Below are 20,163 nucleotides of genomic sequence, written 5' to 3' on the forward strand. Positions count from 1 at the left end.
AAAGTTCTCAATACCTTGGAAAAACCAGATATAATAAATTTGAGTAGGAAGATCAGATCTGAACTAAACATTAAAACTGATCATGAGAATGTTTTGTAGCGTGAATTTGGAGTATGAGATCAAGGGAACCCAGACCCCAGTTGGGATATGAGAGCATTTTACTGCCTAGATGTGAAATTCCTTGTTGCCTTTCGCCTCTCTCCCCTGAATCCTGAAAGTAGTCCTTTATCTGGCTAAGATGATTTAAAAACAAGCTAAAGTGTTATTTGACGATATTCTGAATCTGAACTGTTAAGCTTATATTGTAAAGACACAATATCTTTTCTGAATAAGCAAGGCATACCTTCAGCTCTACCTCTACTCAAGTCTATAGAATGAAGAGGTTTCCTTCAGTTTACGATATCATTGTTATCACTGTATACTCAAGAGTGGCTCAAAGACAATTTAGTATTTGTAAAAAAAAAAAAAAAAGAATTAAGTTCAACTATTCGAAAATCAAAGTTAGGATTTTCAAAAGATGTCTTCCAACATTTACTTGGCATATATTGAATAGTTCTGTCAAGCTCATTAATTCAACCATATGGGGCTACATCAAGCAATTTGGGTATCTAAGACTTACCAAGGAGATGCATTGCTTACAGTTAAATATTCTTGGAGTGGTCTGTTTAAATATGTTGTTTCTGTCTAGGTTGAGAAACTGGAAATAACTACTAAAGTTGTATGTATATGGTTTTGTCCTTTGGAGAACATTTGGCCATAATATCCCAACTAAATTTTGTGAGAAATTGTCTTGGTCTGTCTTCAAATGGAGGCATTTTGGTTCAGTTTCTTAATTTTAGCAAAAAAATGCTCCTCAGTTGATCATGTAAGTAAATGGAATTTTTCACAACCAGAAACTTTAGAAAATGCCTGCCATCTAAGTTTTTTCCCAGAGGTATAATCTCAAATTTTCTGCTGCCTAGTTCTAAGGTTTGATTTCAAGAAATAATATTCATGAAGCCTTGCTCAAAGGATGCATAAATCTTCAGTTTCTCTAGATTAGCTGTTTTCTGTGTATGATGTGAAACTCTTAGAGTCCCCCAAGACACTTTCTGGAGGCCTGCAATGTCAGACTGTTTCTCTAACGTTACGGTATTCTTTGTCATTTTCCTCTCATTCTCTCATGAACGTACCCTGAAGTTTTCCAGAGGCTACATAGCGTGTAAAAATATCACCACTCTGATGTACTCGTGTGTTTAAAAATTTCTCAGTTTTAATTTTCAATGTGATTAATCTTGGTATATATAACCCTAGTACACAAAAGCCCCTTGGGGCCACAGTAATTTTCAAAAATGTAAAGGGATCCTGAGGCCCAAATGTTTGAGATCTGCTGCTCTAGGTAAATACCTTCATATGTATTCACAGCACCCAGGAAAGAGTTGTGTACCTCTGCCACACTTTTTTTTTTTTAATACACCAAAAAGTTGCTTCTATTAAACTGTGATTTGACATTATAATCCTAAATTAGCCTATGCTAAGATTCATGACAATAAATAGCCCTGGGCGTATTTATCATCTTGTGGATCCAAGGAAATAGTTGGGAAGACATTGGCAATTTTTATTTATATAGTGCACACTTTTTTTAAGATTCCACTAGAGAAATTCCTCCTATTTTAGTGTCATAAAGAATTTGGTCTCACCTCCATCACTATTTTGTATTATGGATGTACCCCGCAGTTTCTCTCATTTTTCTGCCTTGGCTTTGATGTATTGGAATCTAACTGTCTTTTCACCAAATGTGCACCCCTCTCTTACTACCATTTTGCATATTTTTTGGCATGCATTTTTACATGCCAATCTGCTGGCTTTTCCTGACTCACATTTTGTCCAGAATTTCTACATTTTTATTGCCTACACAGACACACAGAAATCCTTTCAATCCTATGTATGTGCATATGCACATAGATAGATATGTCTAAACACAGCATTTTGTCTAAAGATACTTGATTCTCACAATTTTGTGAGAGAAGTGTGTTTGGTATTGTCCCTGATTTGCTGATGAAGAAACTGTGTATTGACTGATTTAACCAAAGTCCCCTGCCTGGTAGAAATAGCTAGGGTTAAAATAGATTCTAGATTTTCTAACTTCAATTCCACATTTTTGAAATGACCATACTACCTTTTTCTGCCACTGCTTTCCAAGCAACCATCCAGTGATCCCCCTTAACATTTTAAGAGAACTAGCAAGCTTCTTTGTTGTAAAGTGGACCCTACTGGCTTAACAGAGTTAATCTAGCTCCCTAAATTGCCCAAATTTGAGAAATGGAAAATTCCAACATTTTGTGGAAGGTGTCTATTCAGCATTAGAAAAATCCTCAATTTTACCTTTACTTTATAATTACATAAATGATGGCATGAAAATTCTTGAAAATATTCCTTGAAGACTCTTATTCTCCAGTAGTGTAGTTACTATTACTGAAAGTAAATTGCTTTCATGATATCAATATGTCCTGTCTCAATTTATCACTTGCTATCTGGCAGATTGAAACATAGGGTCCAAGAAATGTTTTCTAAGACTAAAAAAGTGTAAAGTGGGCAACTCATAGCCTCTTTTATATAGAACAAATACTTAGGTAAGGTAGATAATCACTTTTTTTCCAATCTTTTTTTTCTTTGACATGAGATAGCATACCTGCTAAGAGTCCTTTTTTTCTTAACCTATAACCTATTGAACATGTAATTTGTTGGAAAACAATATTTAAACCCTTCTCTATTAATAGCAAAAATTGGAAAGAAAAAGAAGGGTGAGGCACTCTAAACTGAATTAGCAAAGAGAAGGAAAGTGAGCTCACTGCAGAAACCATGTGGTCGCTTTTCTACTACCGTGTTGGGAGATGGTCTAATAGCTTTCCTGGAATAGTAATACATCATTATTTTCCCCAGAACTCCGAGGCAACAGTCATTAAACAAAGAGTATAATTTATTTATTTATGTTGTTGGAATTTGGACCACCTTAAACCCTCACAAAGAATTCATAATTCTTATCACAGACAATGCAAATGACTCAATTTGAATTCAATATATCACAGGTGGGTGGGAGGTAGTGTACAAACCAAATGCCTTCCATCGAGTTTGGCTACCCATTAATAATTTTGCATCTGAGGAGTTAGCAAAATTTATCAAAGTCTGACTATATTGGGTTAAATTGTAGAAATCTTTCCCTAAAGTTTGGAAACCAATGGCTAGAAGGTCAGTTGGGGCTGCCCAGCACTTAACATTTTCTGTATTTGCATTGCTTTGGCTTTGTCACTTTCAATATTGGCATGGGAACCTGTTCTTTGTGGTTTATGGGTTTTTTTTTAGTTGCTTATTTCTCAACTTAAGTAATAATCCTCTTTTGCTGACAGCTCTTTAGTTACTGTAGAAATGATTGTGTTGTCATGAACACAGCTTTAGGATTTCAGGTTCAGGTGGGGGAGGATCAGAGGGAGTTCAAGAAAAAGCTCATGTTTCCACCCAAACACACCCATCTGAGCACTTTCAGAAGGCTCAAGAAACAGAAGCAGAATTCTTTTCCCTGTTGCACTTTCAAAGTTCCTTATGTGGAATCAGATGCTTTTAATACATGTTTCAAAAGAATATTCCATTTAACCTCTAAAAAAAAAACAAACCACAATTCTGCTCCCCATTTTTTTTTCTCAATTTAATCATTTGTTCCAATTTTCCTACCTTTGAAATAGGATGATTCAGCTCTCTTTTCTGCCTTAAAAGTTTGGTTTGATTCAAATTTCAGAAGCTAATGCTTGATTCTTCAATCTTCCTTATTTTTCTGTCTTAATAGTCTTCATATGTTTTCTATCATTTAATTTCTCTTCTTTTTTATTTCTTTTTTAAAATTTAATTTTAATTTTTCAGTGTTCCAAGATTCATTGTTTATGCACCACACCCAATGCTCCATGCCATACGTGCCCTCCTTAATACCCACCACCAAGCTCACCTAACCCCCCACATTTAATTTCTTTTCTGATTTGATCTCTTCTTTTCAACTTTCCATTAGGCCTATTCTCTCTCTTGTCTGTTTTCTTGTTTGTGTCAATTGCACTTCCCATTCTTGTTCTGAAAAAAATGAACCTTTTCTCCCATGAGTTCACCCTCCTTTTTTGCTTCACCGCCTGTGTTGCATTTTATTCTTCTGAGTGAGTAGACATCTCATTTAAAGCATGGTTCAGATCTCATCTTTTAAAAATATTCCTCCACTTAAGCTGGCTTCTAACTGACTCAACTTCAGTGATATCTCCAGTTCTTCCCATTCTAATCTACCTGCTTGAGTTGCTTCCTTCCTCCTCTGCCTGATTTTTATGGTTTCCTAATGTAGTACTGACAAAAGAGAATGGGCTCTGAGTCCATGCCTGTTTGGATTTGATACTACATTCTGCTGCAGCTGTATGACCTTGAACAAATTACTTTGCTTCTGAATTTCCTTCCCTACAAAGTGGGGATGATAATGACTATGACAAAATTTTTGGAATGATTAAATGAGAGCATGCTGCATAGAATTGGATTCATACAAAGTGTTCAATATTATAATTTTTTTTTCAATTTTCAGGAAAATCTGGCATTGTTTTGCTGATAAACAGATTACCAGGAAATCAGTGATGTGTATAAGTTGTCAGTTTCTAAGAGAAAGTGCATTAGGGGTAACATGCTCTCTTCCTTTGTTTTATTTTTCCTTCTAGCATGCACATGTTCATTCATTTTTTAATTAAAATTATGAAATATTTTAATATAATAATTTATGAAATAAATATATACATTTGGTCATTCAAAGTTAGTTTGAACCAATCAGCATTTTGTTATACCAGATCTTTTTTTTTTTTTTAAAGAAGCTAAGTTTCTTAGATTTGGTTAAAGCCCTCTCTGTGTCCCTTCTGCTATGTCATTTATCCCTTTCCCTTTCTAGAAATAAGCCATGCTGAATTTCCTTTGGATCATTCTTATCTATATTTTCATATTCTACTATATTTGTATATATATAATGTTAAAAATCATTGTGTGTATTTTAAATGTCATATACGTAATATACTGTATATATTCTGAAACTTGCTATTTTGTTCAACATTTTTTTTTTAAGATTTTATTTATCTGTTTGTCAGAGAGAGACAGAGAGCACAAGCAGGGGATGTGGCAGGCAGAGAGAGAAGCAGGCTCCCCACTAAGCAAGGAGCCCAATGTGGGACTCTATCTCAGGACCCTGGGATCATGACCTGAGCCAAAGACAGCTGCTTAACTGACTGAGCCACCCAGGTTTCCCTTGTTCAACATTTTTTGTTGTTGTTGAATTTATCACATGTGTCATATCTTGTTACTCTGTTCTATTTATATCTATTGCATTTCTATTCATACTGTGTCATTGTATAAATGTATAATATAGCAATAGTGCAATCACAAAACTAAGTGGAGTGGGTGATTCTAATCTTATCTGAGGATAAAATCTGATTCAACTCCAGTGATACACTTAGCCCAGTTGCTTGCTCTAGAGATACCTTGGGACCTTAGGGGAATTTGGGTCTCTTCTCTAGTGAGGCACATTGCTTCAACTAGGAACACCTAGGAAACTCACATAATATCCTGATATCCGGACCTAGGACCTCATTAATGAGGGATGATTTGTTCTACCACCAACTGTGGAGTTCAAGGATGATACTAAGACTTGTTTAGGAACTTTCTCCTTAAGGGCTGCTAAAGAGAATAAAATAAGATAATACATGTAAAATAGCCTATATCTAGCTGTTTAGAAAATCACAAATTCTCACAAATTAAAGAATTTTAAGAAGAATCTGCCACAGGTCCCTGCCTAATAGAAATATATAAATGCGATTTACTACAACATTTTTTTTCACTATTAGATTAAGAGTAAAACTGTTATCATTTTATGCTGTTTAACAGGTTACACAATCCTTTACATATCTTTAATGGGCAAATAGTAGTTAGATGAAATTAAATATGTGTTGAGATTGAATTGGACCTACATAGTAACTCTAGGAGGTAAAATTTATTATTCTCATTTCACAAAGTATTGTATTCAAAATAGGCCAAGTTAGTTATAAATGCAAAAAGCCCCAGGTTAGTCTTTTAATAAGGCCGTAACCATGTTAGCATAGCAGTTGAAGAACTGGGGAAAATGGTGAAAACATTTTCGGCAGAAGGATCTGTCCTGTTTAGAAGTTAGAATTGAATTTAGAGAGAATCTGAGGTAAGATTGGTTCTTATTATGTTAAAAGACATACTTAACATTTTGCCCCAAGAGTTTTTTCTCTACAGATTTAGACCAAACATAAGTAACTCTCTCATGGAATTAATGGGGAATGCTTTGAAGATTTTCATCTCTTGAGTGTAAAATGTTATTTAATAAGGATTTGTCCTTTTTAATTTAAATATAACTGACATATAACATTATATTAGTTTCAGGTATACAACATAATGATTCAATATTTGTATATAATGCGAAATGAGGGCCACAATAAGTCTGGTTAACATCCATCACTACACATAGTCACAATTTTTTTTCTTGAGATGAAAACTTTTAAGATCTACTCTCTTAGCAACTTTCAAATATACAATGTGGTATTATTAACTATAGTTCCTGTGCTGTATATCATGTCCCCATGACTTATTTATTTTATAGCTGGGAATTTGTGCTTTTTAACTCTTAAAATGTTATTCAATAAGGATTTGGTTTTGATCAATACTCTTTAGATAGTTATGGAGTATTACCTTAGTTTCTTCTTCTTTTTAAAAACCAGCCCTTTTACTGAATTAGAAATTTGATTGGAAGTCTCATATTTAGGAAGAGGGGAAATTTTTTGGAAAATATCAAAGTAAGGCTTAAATGTGTATTATTTAGTTTTTCATTTTAAGAAGAGATTAATTATGAAGACTCTTCCAGGGTCTTTCTTTTTTCCTGTTAGAAGTGGTTGATCAGAGAAAACCTTGGTAATCAGAATTATGTCAACATTACAATAACACCATTAGGAAGGCTGCCATTTAGTTGCTAATTTAACTCAGTTATTGACTTTATAAGTGTATGGGTGATAGCTGTTGAGTATGGCTATATAAAGTGTAATCTTTGTTTTTGGTGATAAACAGCTTAACACAGCAATAAAAAGTGATATTTTTAGGAATCTTACTGCTCCTTGGTCTTGGGAAAGGAACTGCATTTTATGTAAGTCTACTGTTGGCAAATTATCTCATCATGTAGAATTGTGCTTTGTAAGTAAAATGTCCTAGATACTTATTTGTTGAAAGAGAGAAAAGGATGAAAGGAAAGAAGGGAAGAAACTTCTTGAGTTCCAAATTGACTAATTAATAATAATAATAATAATATAAAATATAACAATTAAAAAACATATGCTTAATGCTTACTATATGTGAGGTTCTGTGCTAAGTATCTAAGTGTTCTATATATAAGGGACTGCAATTTTTGTCGATGATTCTAAAAATAAAAAAGTTTGTGTTAAGCTCAATTAGCAGCAAGACCATCTGAACTCATTCAGTGGCAAGAATTGTCCTGAATGGGCAATTTTTAATTTATAATCTTTGCTCCATCAAGGTAAATACTATAGGCTCTGAAGAAATATTGTGATTGACTACAGTGTCACATAACACATGGTATATATACTATGTTATTTTTCTAAAAGAAAAGTTATAACTCTAAATTCGGAGACATATCTGTCTATGAGAATTTGTAGTCATATACCAATTCATTCATTCAATTTTCACAATGATTTTATGAAGTTGGCACTATTGCTACCTCCATTTTATTGAGAAAGACATGGAAACAAAGAGGTCAATAAAGGACTATTTACCAATAACGGCTGCTCTAAAGTCTGCAATTGTGTGGTTATAAATTCTTCGAAAAAAAAGTTTTTTTAACACTTTATCAGTCTTCATGACACTCTTTTAGATTTACCAGAGGAAAAAGGGGACTATGATGAATATTTACATGTTAAAACTTCTGGAATTTATAATATTACTGCTACTATTTCTAGGAAGTTCCAAGTAGATTAGAAAAAAGTTTAAAAATCTGTTTCTTTTGGGTGGTTCCTACTACTCAAGTATAATGGCTCTCTGCCATGTGGAGTTTCACAATATAGTAATAGAGAAATAGCAAGGGAAGAGTGAGACAGCTCACACTGGGTTAATTTCTCTGACATCTGGCTTTATTTTTGCTTGTTGCATCTTTCAGACTCTACCTTCAGTCACTTTATGTAATACGCATTACACATATCTTACTACACTGTGAAAAGGTTAAGAAAATTTTTTTTGACAACTAATTAATGTTTATGAAATGCATAATATAATATTAGCATATACTCAATGCATGAATAGAGTATAATTCTCATTTAAGGCTATGCATCCAGTAATTATTATGGACTTTTTTATTTTTTTAAAATATTTTATTTATTTATTTGATAGAGATCACAAGTAGGTGGAGAGGCAGGCAGAGAGAGAGAGGGGGAAGCAGGCTCTCTGCTGAGCAGGGCGCCTGATGTGGGGCTCAATCCCAGGACTTGATATCATGACCTGAGCCTAAGGCAGAGGCTTAAGCCACTGAGTCACCCAGGCACCCCATGGACTTTTAAATATAGGTATTTACTGAGATTTAAGTTTAAATTGCAATGTAGTCATATTTTTTTCCCCTTTTTATTTATTTATTCATCACGTGTTTAGTTCCCAGAGTGGATTAGCTCCAAGCTTTCAGGATAACACGTTTGTCCTATTCTTTTTTTTTTTGACTATTTTTTTTTAAATTTTGTTTTTTATAAACATATAATATATTTTTATCCCCAGGGGTACAGGTCTGTGAATCGCCAGGTTTACACACTTCACAGCACTCACCATAGCACATACCCTCCCCAATGTCCATAATCCCACCCCCCCTAGCCCCCCTCCCCCCATCAACCCTCAGTTTGTTTTGTGAGATTAAGAGTCACTTATGGTTTGTCTCCCTCCCAATCCCATCTTGTTTCATTTACTCTTCTCCTACCCCCTTAACCTCCCATGTTGCATCTCCTCTCCCTCATATCAGGGAGATCATATGATAGTTGTCTTTCTCCGATTGACTTATTTCGCTAAGCATGATACCCTCTAGTTCCATCCACGTCGTCGCAAATGGCAAGATTTCATTTCTTTTGATGGCTGCATAGTATTCCATTGTGTATATATACCACATCTTCTTTATCCATTCGTCTGTTGATGGACATCTAGGTTCTTTCCATAGTTTGGCTATTGTAGACATTGCTGCTATAAACATTCGGGTGCACGTGCCCCTTCAGATCACTACGTTTGTATCTTTAGGGTAAATACCCAGCAGTGCAATTGCTGGGTCATAGGGTAGTTCTATTTTCAACATTTTGAGGAACCTCCATGCTGTTTTCCAGAGTGGTTGCACCAGCTTGCATTCCCATGTAGTCATATTTTTATATCTATTTCAAACATCTTTCTACATGCAGTGAATGCCATATTTGACAGTTCTACCAGTTTCTTTCAGATTTTAAAGTTTGTGTTTAAATAAACATAACCCAGTAATTAATTCTCCGTAAACTCTCATGATTTGTTGCATGATTTGTAGGTTTTTGTGCACTAACTTGTTTCATAGATGCTGGCAGTGCACTCATTATTGTACTGATGAGAAACTGGTAATGCCAAATGATGCTGTCCTATGGCCCTTGTCAAAGCTGTTGCCGTTGGCACTTCTGCTAATTGTGAATGCAGTAGAATCTTTGCCTTCAGAGGATATCTATGCAAAAGTTAATGCAAAACATCTTACCAATTGTTGGAGCAGAGGTAGTTTCAAATCACACTACTGCATGGAAAGGAGCCAATTGTCCATTAGAAGGGTGATACTGTTTATAATGCGCCTGGTTGCTGTTGTGATAAGCCTCCCAGGAATGTGTGGAGGAAGGAGAATGTAGTTTAATTCAGATTGCTTTGGAATGTTGCAATTTGCCCCTAGTTATCAATGCTATTTAACATATTTTGATTGGATCACTTTAGATCCACCTGAAAACTGCCTGCGTTTGGAGAAAATCTTTTGGCCTGCTATGATTATTTGGCCCACACTTTGCGTGTAGACTCCTACTTCCTCCCTGCATGCCTACACTCATCCTATCACCTTCACGTTGTCATAAGTTCACGTTCACATACCTGTAAGGAATATAAATATTTCTGTTCTCTCTTAATTCTCTCTTGTGCATGCAGGCATACAGGTACAAGCAAGCATACACACACACACACACACAAACACACACTCTTAGGCATCTTTGTAGGCATCCAGGATTCTTCTCTAGTTAAATTATATTTATTATTTGACACCTCTCCTTATATTTTGTGAGGAATCATTATCCTTTAAAAATATTTTATTTTCAAGGTCTAACTTGATGAGGGACATAAGTCTAGAGCATGAGAGGAGAGAAGGTCAGAGGGAGAAGCAGACTCCCTGTGGAGCTGGGAGCCACAGGTGGGACTCGATCGCAGGATTCCAGGGTCATGACCTGAGCCAAAGACAATTGCTTAACCAGTTGAGCCACCCAGGTGCCCAATTTAGAAATATCTTGATCAGTTAAGGATGATTGTTGAGATTTTTCAATGAAGGAATGTATTATTCAGAATGGAGAAAATAAATCTGTGTCTGTTTCATCAGCTTTGCTTCTGGAGAAAAATGAGAACTATTGTGACCTTCATGGGACAAACGCAGTTTTTTCCTAGATAGATTGTGTGTAGTCAGTTGAGACTCTCCCATTGAAGAAGAAAGAGGGTTAGATGGGTAGTGTCTAAGAGAACCATGGGCTTTCTTTGAAACCTCAAAGTAAAGTCAGTTTCTAAAGTTTGTTTACTTTTTAACCTGAAGGAATGGTTAATTTAAGGTTGAGCAGAGAATGACAGTTATGTTAAGACAGTTAATGTGAAGTTAGTGAGTGAAGTACAAACCAAAGGTGAGCAGAGACCCTGAAAGTGAAAGTCAGGAAGATCTTAAAATTGTGTTTACTGAGGGTATCAGGTTTTTTTTATTTTATTTTTTAAAAAAATTTATTATGGAAGTATAGTTGGCATACAATGTTACATTAGTTTCAGCTGTACAACATAGTGATTCAACAATTCTCTACATTACTTAATGTTCACCATGGTAAGTGTTAGTGACCGTCGGCCACCACACAATATTATTACAGTATTATTGACTATATTCTCTATGCTGTACTTCTCATCTCCATGACTTATTTTTTTCTATAACTGGAAGTTTGTACCTTCTAATCCTTTTCACTTATTTTACCCATCTCTCTACCCATCTCCCGTCTGGCAACCACCAATTTGTTCTCTGTACTTATGAATCTGTTTCTGTTTTGCTTGTTCATTTGGTTTTTTAGATTCCACATATAAATGAAATCACAAGGTACTTGTCTTTGTATGTTTGACTTATTTCATGTAGTATAATACTCTCAAGGTCTATCCACGTTGTCAAATGTACATATGCATATGTAGGTGTGTGTACATATAACAGAATACATATATAATGTATAATGTATATATACACCACATATTCTTTATCCATTATATGCCCATATCCATTTTATATATATACATTTTATGTAATGTGTATATGTATGTGTGTATATATGTATATATACCACATGTTCTTTATCCATTATATACGTATATCCATTTTATATATATACATTTTATGTAATTTATATATATTCATTATATGTAATATATATGTTATATATATATATATTATACCACATCTTTATTCATTCATCTATTAATGCATACTTGGGTTGCTTCCATTATCTTAGCTATTGTAAATAATGCTGCAATAAACAAAGGGTGTACATATATATTTTTCTGAATAAGTGTTTTCATTTTCTTTGGGTAAATACCCAGTAATGGAATTACTGGATCTTATGGTATTTCTATTTTTATTTTGTTTAGGAATCTCCATACTGTTTTACACAGTCAGGGTATCAGTGTTGTAATTCTCTTCCAAAACTCCTCTGAGTTCCAGAGCTGATCAGTGAGTGAACAATTTTTTATATTGTAATCTAACAAAAAGCATTTTGTTTGCCTCAAATTCTATCAAATATATCAATTCCTTCTTTTAAAAGGAGGAATTTATATCCTGAATTTTAATTCTTGTTGTATTGTGGTCTTTGGAAAATAACCACCTTTGCAGATCTTTCACAATGATAATAGTAACTTCAGTCTCTGGATCAGAAGGTTGTTTGAAACTCAACATACATCTACCAATTTCACAACATTGTCAATGAGAATCATCTCTTAAGTACTTGCTTAGTGCTCCCTCTGTCTGCATGGCCCATTACCCTCTTCTCAGCACCCTCTTTGCTTACTCAATTATGGCTATTGCATGTGATCTGAGCACTGCTGAAAGGCTGCAGGCTTTGCTCCATGATGCCTATAAAACTCTGTGTCTGAAAAAGTTAAGGTGGAATACTCCTCGCAAGCTAGCGTTGCAAGCGTTCGGGTGACTGTGTCCTTGTATTGACACTGCTAGTATCTGTCTTCTGTTGTTATTTCTCAGTGCTCTAGGCTCCTTGTTAGGACACTGGACAAATATATAGGTCTTCATTTCACCTCAAATAGTGATCTCTCAAAGTTTCCTATACACAAGATTCACTTTAAACTTGAGGCTCCTGTCCCTTTGATCTTAAGACATACACAGTTGACCGTCGAAAAATGTGGGAGTTAGGGACAATGACCCTCTATGCAGTTGAAAACCCACATATAACTTTTGAGTCTCCCAAAACTTAATTACTAATAGCCTACTGTTGACTGGAGGCCTTACTGATAACATCAATGTTTGATTGACACATTTTTTGTATTTTTTTTGTATTCTATACTGTACTCTTACAATAAAGTAAGATAGAGAAAGGAAGTTATTATTAAGAAAATCATAAGGAAGACAAAATACATTTACAGTAACTTACTGTAAAAAATCCACATATACATGGATCCATGCAATTCCAAACTCTCTTGTTCAGGGGTCAACAGTAAACAGTCTTAGGTGGCAAATAGGCCTGGATCTAACTTAGACAAATGATTTAGAGCACGGTTTTCCTATTTTTTTTCTGAGTAGAGTCTTTCTTTCTTTCCTTCCTTCTTTCTTTCTTTCTTTTGAGAGGGAGAGAGTAAAGAGGGAGTGGGAGGAGCAGAGGGAGAGGGAGAGAGAGAATTTTAAGAGGCTCCATGCCCAGTGCAGAGCCTGAAGTGGGGCTCGATCCCACAACCCTGAGATCACGACCTGAGCTGAAATCTAGAGTTGGTCGCTTAACTGATACAGCCACACAGGCTTAGTGAGATTTTGTATGACTCAGATATATGAAGTGGACAAAAGTGGAATTGGTCTGTTTCAGATCAGATCATGACCAGTCATGCTTATTTTCTTCACGAAAAATATTTTCTCTCCTTCTCTCCTTAAGAAAACTAAGCCTTAAGGGAGTAGGTTTTGGAAAAAAATAGATTAAAATATATTATTGGTAAATTTAGAAAGAGAATTTATCCGATTCTAAGGAAAATGTTTCTATTTATTAAACGTATAAACTACTTTATTATTCTTTGCAGCTTACATAACAATTTAGAATTTTGCATAGAGAGGGAGTTGACAAAATAAAAATTGTGGGCCAAATCTGGCCCATTATCTTATTTTGTAAATAAAGTTTTGTTGGAACATCCACATTTGTTTGTGAAAGGTTTATGGATGTTTTCATGTTACATCATAGAGTTTAGAAGAGATTGGATACCCCACACAGCCCAAAATATTTGTTATCTGGCCATTTAAATAAAAAGTTTGCCAGAAAAGTATCCTTTGAGAGCCATATGCTTAGTACTCTATAAATAAACAGTATAATATATGTATATATAAGTAAACTTATAATATACGGATTACAAATAACTAATTAAAGGTACTCAAGTTATTGGTATAGCTTAAATCCATTTTTTCACTATTTATATTTTAGAGTATATTGACATTTGAAGTTGGCATTTAATCCATTTTTTCACTATTTATATTTTAGAGTATATTGACATTTGAAGTTGGCATTTATTTTTATTTTCTTCGAAATTTATTTTTATTCTATTTCTTTTTGTTCTGATTAAACTTTGTCTCCACGATCCAGTATACCTCAGAAAAGGTAAAATTTCCCCACTGACATTCTTGATTTAAAAAAGGCTTTGCAGATTTTCGAAGGTATTGATATGATATGAAAGTTACTCTGTACCAAGGAAGGAAATTCTCTCTTCTCCAACTCAGTCTTTGAATGACTCCAGATCAATGTGTATACACAGTGTCCTTGCTTTTATCTAATATGAAGAAAGCCAGTGTGCTGATGGCCTCTGAAAGGCTTTCCAAGTTGGCTCAAGATGAAATAAACTCTCCTTAAAGTAAAATAAATGGTATCCCACAATGCTATTGATACAATACATGCCATCAACAATGTCTTTCCATTTTTAATAATACATCATAGCAGAGGGAAAGAGGTTCATAGAAGAACCAGCTTTTACTACTGAAAAAGATCTAAAAGAGATTTTACTCTATTTTGCTTTAAAAGAATGCGCCCCTTAAGCCCTATTCTTTTAGAAATGCTGGTAATAGATAATCTAAGAAAAGGTGAAATCATTTGCTGGCTTTCTGCAAAGAAAAGTGCTTACTTAGTTGACGTAGCAAAATATTTCAGATTGACTAAGGGCTTGAACAAATGTTTGAGGTTGGGTTTTTTTTTTTTTTTTTTTTTTGGATCAATGATTATTTCCATTCTGTAAGCTTCAGCATGTAAAGGCTGTCAAATCTCAAAATATTGTAAAAACTTTGACTCACTGCTTTTTAAATATTGTATAGCCTAGAAGAAGCTATACTGGACAACAAAAAATAAGGAAGGAAAATAAAAGAATGCCCAGGGAGAAATAAATAGGCTGCCCAATGGGTAGGTATTACTGGAGGAAATACAAGCATTATATTATTGTTGGTCAGTCAGTTGCACTTGTTGGAAAAGCAGCTCAATGTAATGTTCTTTGTTAAACTACATTAGGGCAATACTCTATGACCTGTGTGAGTGTCTGTATATGTGTGTGTGTGTGTGTGTGTATGAGAGTGTGAACAGTGACATATGATAGATAATGGTCACATGTTTGACACACTCAAAAAATGCAGCCACAGTCATGTGATTGATTTAAGGTTACTTGGAGGTTTACCTTTTACCCATTCATGAAAATATATCTAGAAAGTAGGAGTGACATTATTATAATAATAACCTGAATATATTCTGTTGTATCATCCTTATATTCGTACTACTTTTTTAGTTGCAACTGATGGAAATCCAACCCCAAATGAAACTTCATTACCTCCATGTAATGGAAAAGTACAGGGGTAAAAGGGTACTCTCTCCCTCCATCTCTCAGCTCTGTTTTCCCTTGTGTTGACTTATATATACTTAAGCAGATTTTGTTCCCCTTGTTAGCAAAAAATGGCACTGGTATCGCCAAGCTTGAATAACCCTTAACAACAATGACCCTGGAAAGAAAAGAAATACTCCTTCAACCCCCAGCATTCATTTCAATACTGAAAATGGTTCTTGTTGAGCTTGTTTCAACAGCAGTCCATTCCTGGACTACGTAATGCGTCCAGACATTTGGAGTACTTGGAGAAGCTCAAGTCATGCGCCCCCTCCTGGGAGGGGAGAACAGCCTACCCAAGCAAAGCAGGCGGTATTTCATAAAACGAAAAGAAGGATTTTGCACTGGAGAGGGAGAAGGGATGGTGGCAGGCAGAAAGCCCAAACTGTTTCTCCCAATGACTGTGACTGTGACACATTGATTTGTCTTGACACTACCGCTGAGGATATTTTAGTGAGATTTAAAACAAGTGAAAGATGGTTCTTGCCCATAAAACTAAATGGTCAATTCTTAGGACAAGTCTTTAGATTATTCACATGCTTCTCTGGCGAATTAGAAATGTCAAGGAAGGAAGATAACTTATCATACACAGAATCCAATAACTCCTGTGTTTTAGACTGCAATATTTAAATTCCAGGATTTCTTGTATGTAACATTAGTAAATACTGACATTTTATCTAAAGAAATCACTGAACTTGACTTATTCCTTTGTCTATACTTTCTAAACTACTACATGGTTAGAGTATGATTTCGTTGGAAGATATTTTGTTAGAGATGTCACTTGTTGGGAGCTTTTAATACAAGTATCACACTTTGAATTGTTTGCTTCTTGAGCATGTGAACCAGTATTAGTCTAAAATGATCCAAAAGAAGAATCTCAGGATATTTTATATAATTTATACCTATACTTAAATGGATATGATATATATAACATATAGTTTATATTCATAAAAATTCAGATATCTGAAAACTATAAACTTAAAGATCGGTGTTTTTACAAGAAAGAAAAAAATGATTAAATTATTACAAATTTGAATAAATCAAGGGCTTCCAAATTATTCTCATCATGCATCTATGTAAGTAAAAATATCACGAGCATGCATCTCAATAAGTACATTTTTTACTTACAAGTTACAGAGACACTAATCTGTATTTTAAATGTAAGTAAAGCTTGATTTTTTTCTTATGTTTTAAGATTAAAAATAAGCATAAGTAAATGTTCTTTTTTAACCCCAATTTCTTGCATACTCTGCTATAGACCCTATTGATTAAACAACCAGGAAATAAGAAAAGAAATAGATGTTCTGTACTTTATTCCACTTGAAATTCTCTTAAATTGGTCATATTATAAATTTTCTTTGACTTGTCAAATTATAAATTTCCATGGGCTGACTTGGTTTCAGGTCAGTATGGCTGCTTCATTGAACTGACCTTCAAAGACTTGAATGCAGGATATGACCCTGGATGCACATATATGTGCTTGTACTTTTTGCTTTTAAAAAATCTTGCTTTTCCCTCACTTTAATCCTAAATTTGAGAATTTTGTGAGGTCATCTTTTGTGTATCTGACCATCAGAAATATTTCTGAATACTCCAAATATTAAGAGCAAATTCCAAGAATGGACCTTGGAAATGCTGTCAAGTAGAAGTTATTTTCAATTTCTTACATTTTGACATCCCTCTTCTATTCTCATTTGAATCTGGTTACCTTTGGGTCTTTCAGTCAGTTTTTTATTAGTTAAGCTATTTAGGGGCTAGAGTTTACCTTCTTGGTTACATGCACTTAAAGTATGGACTCTAGAACACCTAAGTCACTTCAAGGTTCAAAAACAATGATGGTGGTTGTTTATATATTTCATCACAATGCTCTGCTGCTTTTCCTTAAATCTCCATTAGAATGATGTCCTTCAAAACATGTGGGAATTTTTCAAACTTTGAGTAGTGGGGTAAGGGAAGGAGTTGGCATGGACACAGAAAGAACAAAGTATCCACTCCAAAAGTTTGTTTTAGCACATATTAGTGTCTTTAAAATTTTCTAAGTCTGACCCAGGTGAACGACTTGAGAATATTAATCTTAAATAAATATCAATTCAGGCTATAGATTGGCCCATCTTTGAGATTTATATCTTTAATAAATTCCTTACTGATAAAAATTTCATTATTCCAAAGTTGAGCATGGAAATATGTTGTCCTATAGAGTAAAACATATTTTTGTGAATTTAAATCTATAAAAAATAGAATCCCTTTTGTTTGAGTTATTGATGATAGATTTGCCTAGAATTTTTCTTGCTCTTCCTTAGCCAAGGTCTTAGAAACACAAACTCTGACATGATGACAAAATTCTAAAATTAAAATAATTGGGAATGGCCTTGAAGAGTAATTTAGTCTATTCCACTTTAGGCAAAATAATTTCAGACAGGTGAAAATCTACTCTGTTACAAAATTCTATCACTTCTGTAGTTGGTTAAATGGTGGCCCTCAAAAGATATGTCCATGTCTGAATCTCCCGAACCTGTGATTGTGATCTTATTTGGAAATAGGATCTTTGTAGATGTAATTAAGAAGAGGTCCTGCTAGATTGGAGTAGCCCTCTAATTCAATGATGAATGTCCTTACAAGAAAGGAGAAATTTGGACACAGACATAGAGAGGAGAATGCCATATGAAGACAGAGACACACAGAGGGAAGAACAACATGTGAAGATGGAAGCAGAGATTGGATTGATGTATCCATAAGCCAATGAACACCAAGGATAATTGGCAACTACCAGAAGCTAGGAGGAAGTCATGGAATGAATTCTTCTGCAGGGCCTTTGGAGAGGGCATTGTTCTGTCAGCACCTTGATTTTGAACTCCTGGCCTCTAGAATAGTAGGATAATAAATCTCTGTTGTCTTAAACATACAGTTTGTGGAGATTTGTTTTTCTTTTTTTTTTTTTAATGGCAGCCCCAGGAAGCTAATGCAACTTCTCAATACTACTAAGAAAAACTGTTATTATTTCACAATCTTGCCCAAGATTAGCTCTGGACTATTGCCATTTTTACACATATCTCAACATGCAACATTACATTACTGTAATATCTCCTTTTTTTGTTCTAAGAAGAAAGAAAGGGAAATTTAAAAAGAGAAACTTGGTTCTAGCTCCTTTATTTATATTCCAACAGGTTTTGTTTGTTTGTTTGTTTGTTTTGTTTTTTGGCTGAATTTGCTGTTTTCTAAAAGCGAAGCTGGCTCTAATCACAGCCTCACAATTCAGATTTCTCTAAAAAATATTTGTTACCTGAAGATGTTATTCAAGTCCTCTAAATTTTCAAATGTTAGTGTAAATAAAAATTACTGGTATATTATTATAAGATATAGACTGAGCTCTACGTCTAGGAATATTTATTCATTGGATCTGATATGAGGCTTAGAAACTGGCATTTATTTTTATGTTTTTTATCAACTTCCCTGTAATTTTCATGTTGGGATCCATGGGCCATATTTTGAAAATCATGCTCTAGTTCATCTTAGCTCATCAGATGGCAGTGAGCTCTAGTGAAAAACCATGCTTTATGTTTCAATTTATAATTCAAATCCCATTTTACCTTCAACTAATTTCTATGTTGTCTATGTTTTTTCCATGTGATCTGAGAACTAATGCCTATTTTGAAAGTTTTCAGGGTTCCTCAACATTTTGTCTGAGAGTTGTATTAATTTTTCCCTTTTAGAGAGTTTCCTGAGGAGTGTGGGGATCCCCTTCCCCATTTCCTGCTCTTCCAATGGTTTGCATAATCCCTCTATCATTTCTCCTGCATCTCCCTGTGCTGAGGCATATGATCTCACTCTTCTACGCAACCCCTGGGCAGGATTTGGCATGTGAAAATCACAAATAATTAACCAAAGAAATATTAGGCATATTTACTATTATCAACCCAATATTCAGAATTCAGAGGTAAGCTATTGTATCCAGAATTGTATTTACTTTTTCATTTTCAGTGTTCGAGGAACAATATGGATACTTCTGGCAAAACTGGTTCTTGGATTCATTAGTATTTGCCATTTCTTGACTCCTATTGGAAATCCTGAACTCCATTTTGATTTCCAATTTTTAAATGAAAATGATTTTTTTAAAAAATCTGGATGCACTGGGATATATTGTTTCAGCTGGCTAACATCTGGATGCTTTCTCAGCACATGCTGAAGCTGGCGTTTCTAGCATTGGGTAGTTTGTTCCAGGAACACGAAGTGCTCATTATTTACCATTGTTATTTTCTCTGATTCTTGAGAAGAGTCAGTGCTACAAAAGTGCAAACTTAAAGGAAAAAATGAATTAAAGCTGATAGAGTTCAAAATGTTGATATTTGGATTGTTATCTCCTGGGTTCATCCTAAAATGATTCTTTCATTTTTAGAAGAACATAAAAGAAAGACCAAGTTAGATTAATTTTACTTCTTTTTATGTAGGTTATAGCCAGTCATTTATGATTCTAAATTTTCCACTTCATAAGAACCTCTTGAAATTACAGAATACATCACTTGATCTTGAAGAGACATTAGAGATTATGGAGTTATGCCTCCTACACAGTTCAGAAACATCAACTGCTAAATCTTTGGCGAAGGTCACTCATGCTCTGTTTGCTTAAGAGGCATTATTCACAGTCCTCTCACTGGTTGAAAACCAGTCTTTCCATTGATATAACTTGAAAATAGGCTACTAGACATCATTAATAAGATGGAAAAT

This window comes from Enhydra lutris, unplaced genomic scaffold (genome assembly GCF_002288905.1).
Source record: "Enhydra lutris kenyoni isolate GAN:26980312 unplaced genomic scaffold, ASM228890v2 scaffoldscaffold3, whole genome shotgun sequence".
Lineage (NCBI taxonomy): Eukaryota > Metazoa > Chordata > Mammalia > Carnivora > Mustelidae > Enhydra > Enhydra lutris.